Raw genomic sequence first — 3,536 nt, 5'->3', positions numbered from 1 at the left:
GCAATAAGTTAAATTGATTTTCCCTAAGTTGAGTTTGTTTTGCCTGCAAGAGTAACTGGTAAGTAACCTCCCTGTCTTTATCTCAGCCCATGAGTTTTCTCATCTTATTTTCTCCCTCTGTCTTGCTGGGGAAAGGAGATGGCAGGGAGGGGGAGGAGGAGGCTGTGAGTGAGCCACTGAGTGGGCATTTAGCTGTTAGCCAAGGTTAACTCAGCACAGTCCTCTTTTGGTATCTGTGGACTTCTCTTCTGGGGGAGCTGGGTAGAGAGATGTTACTTTTGCTTTACCTTTTATCTCCCAGACAACAGCAAGGCCGGGCACAGACGGACTGATGGGTACTCCACATCTGGGACTTCCAGCATCATCTCCAGCTGAGCCAAGAACTCCTCCCCTCAGGCAGGGAATATCCTCCTCAGCCTTCATTATAACTAGGATGGGTCTAATATGAGAGGGCAGATGAGGACATACTAGCTCAGGCTCAGTGCTGACCACAATGCACTGTTCAGTCTGGTTTTGTGAAGAGCTGCTGTGCAAAACTCTGCTATGCGCCGTGCCAAACATCCCTCATCATCCGAGCATCCCCACTACCAGTACACAGAACAATCAAGATTCCTATTATAACCAGTAACAAAGTAGGTTGTCCTGACGCATTGGCCTGTCCACATGAATTTGTCCATGAAGCGACTGATCGGTTGTATAAAAATAATAACGTGTGTGTATGAATATAGCAGCATAAGAACGCACGAGTGGCCTTTTGTTACTATATGCCGCCATCTAGTGCTTACTTCTTGTTGCCTACAATCGTCAGAAAACAGTGCTGCTGTTCTTCACTGCTGATGAGTAAAATGAGACAAAGAGGATGCATAGGCAAGAAAATTCCTTTCCTCCTTGTCCAGTGCATATGCTTTAGCCTTGAAGTGTGACATGGAGAGTCACACATGGAGAGTGTGACTTAGCTTTTTGCCTATGGGTAGTCTTTCAAAAAAGGAAAGTTAATGTATGGGCACTGAACTCCCACCAATACCACAAGTAATTCCTGTCAGAAATGGCAACAGTTATATTGCTCCTTGTATTAATCCAGTGTGTATGTGCTTACATACGTATAGAAATCCCATACCCAAACAACTTCCTGGTATACTTTTGGCTTATTTTTCTGTATAAATCTATTTACACATGACAGTCCATGGGTTTATTTCCTAAATAAACTATTTTGCTACTTATTTTCTAAGAAAAACAAAGTTATTTTAGCATTTCTTTGGGTCAGAGAAATGCTGAATAGTCTTAAAGAAATGCATAAAAACTGAAACAAACAGGAAGAGCACACATATGTAAGGTTTTATTTTATTGATTTGCATATCCCCAGACAGGATGTATGGGAATACTTACTTAATATTTAGCTAATAGTCAAATGATAATAAAAAAGGAGTTGCACAAGAAACTGCAAAAATGTTTAAACATTGATCTAATTCATATCACTAGCTGAATACTAGAAAAGCTTGTTGATCTGTGTAGTAGACCTCAGTAGCAGTTTCTACTGCCTGAAAAATTGCAGTCACAAGGTACGAGAATCCAGCTAGTTTCCTATTTCTGTTGTATCTTCTCCGTCCTCCTTCTAAGAGGCTGCCAGCCGATCCATGCTCTGGGGCAGGCACCACCAAGCACACCACCCTCACTTCCCCTGCACTCAGTCGCCCATGCGCAGTGCAGAGCATGATGGAGTGAGGAATGCGTTTATTGCAGCAAGAGGAAAGAAAAAGCAAGTTTGGTCACTCAGCCATAGGTCCCCCAGTCCTACTCTGCCCGTGTGCTGTGTGAGATGTTTTGGGGTCCTGTGTAGCTGAAGCACCACAGAGCGATGTGTGAAAGGCGACAGGACTCCCCCCTCCATCGCTTGGCGTTGCTTGCCTTAACCAGGGACACACATCGCAGTCCAGCCTTTATATTTTCAAATTAAAAATAAAACAGTATTTGTCTCTAAGAATACACACACACCTGTGCTCATATTCTTACACTGATATAGCTTGCTGTACTTTGCGTGGCAACCTGTTTGCAGAAGCAAATGAGTACATTAATATGAACTACGCACAAATGTTACGTTAGTAGGTTATACATGCATCATGAAAATAAATCCTCCAGGCACGCATTATTAACATGGGAGAACGCATGAATTTATACAGGTTTGTGAGAAGAATGTAGAGATCTAAGGCAGAGGAAGCATTCCACTTCCCTGGTTTAGCCTCCTGCATCACACCAGCAATGTGTCTCACCATCAGCCTTTGCTTTGCAGGTATTTGAGGGTATTACTGAGTCTTGCAGGAAGGCAACGGGCTAGTCCTGCTGAGCTCCCCCTTTGAGCTCACACATCCACGGATCAGGCATATTTCTGCCTGATATTTAACATATTTAACCATACCTAACGCCTGTTAAACCATGGGCCCAGGAGATCATACTCTACCAGGAACATGGAGGTGCACCACTGCCTGGCCAGAGACAGCTACCAGGCATCCAGCTACCACAACTGGCTCCACAACAGGACTTTTCCAGCCTGACCCCTTCTGCAGGCTAGCCCTTCAGGGAAAAAAAAAAAAAAACAAAAAACAAAAAACCACCAGCTCTGCTGACTGCCTTCTGGCCCCTAGGATCCCTCCAGCCTGGGAGAAGTTCACAAGCTCCCGGTGGCAGAAAGCTCACAGGCCCCCACCAGCGTTGCGTTTGCTCTGCATTTGCCTCGTTTATGAGGCGGTCCCGACTGGCTCGGCACGGCCCTGTCCGGCCTAGAGACCCCCAGCCCGAAGACCCCCAGCCCGGAGACCCCCGGCCCTGCCCGGCCCGGAGACCCCCGGCCCCGTCTCCGGGCGCCGCCAGGGGGCGGGCGCGGGCAGCGCGGCGGGGCCTTGCCCGGCCTCCTTCCCCTCGCTGACAGGAGCGTCCTGCGCCAGGCCCTGCCCTTGTTTCGGGGTGGTAGCTTTCTTCTGCCTCGAAGGAAAGGTTTCCTGACCAGGGGAAGCAGTCGTGCCCTCGGTCTGGAGGCAGGCAGGCGCTGTGCCGTCTCTCTGCCGCGGCACGGTTTGGTGTCACGGGCATCTGGCCACATGCAGCGTCTGTTTTTTGCAAGCAGTCCTTCCTGACTTTTTTTCATCCCTGGGGTCTCATTCTTTCGCCAGAAGGATCCTGTCTTTATCTCTTACAAAGAAATAAGCACAAAATGAGAGCAATTATCTGACAGGGAAAATAAAAAGTGTCATTTTGCATGGCAAAATCTCTTTCCCAGTTTAGTAACCATCTCCGCAAAAAAACAAAAGCAGCACTCACTTCAGTCTGTGGCATTCGAACACAAGCTCACTGCCTAAGTGCCTCCCCACACTGGCACAGGGTGACCGTGTGCCTTCCCTATTGCACGGCGGTCCCTGGAGAACCAGCACGGAGGGCTCCACGCTGGGACCCAAAGTCATTGTTTCTGTTGTAGACATAACCATCAGAATTAAGGTTGGCCGAGACACCCTCCTAAGGTTGGCAAGACCTTGCATGGAGAAAAG

Source organism: Anser brachyrhynchus (genome assembly GCF_964034855.1).
Source record: "Anser brachyrhynchus genome assembly, chromosome: 3".
NCBI lineage: Eukaryota > Metazoa > Chordata > Aves > Anseriformes > Anatidae > Anser > Anser brachyrhynchus.
This window is presented reverse-complemented; position numbering follows the sequence as displayed.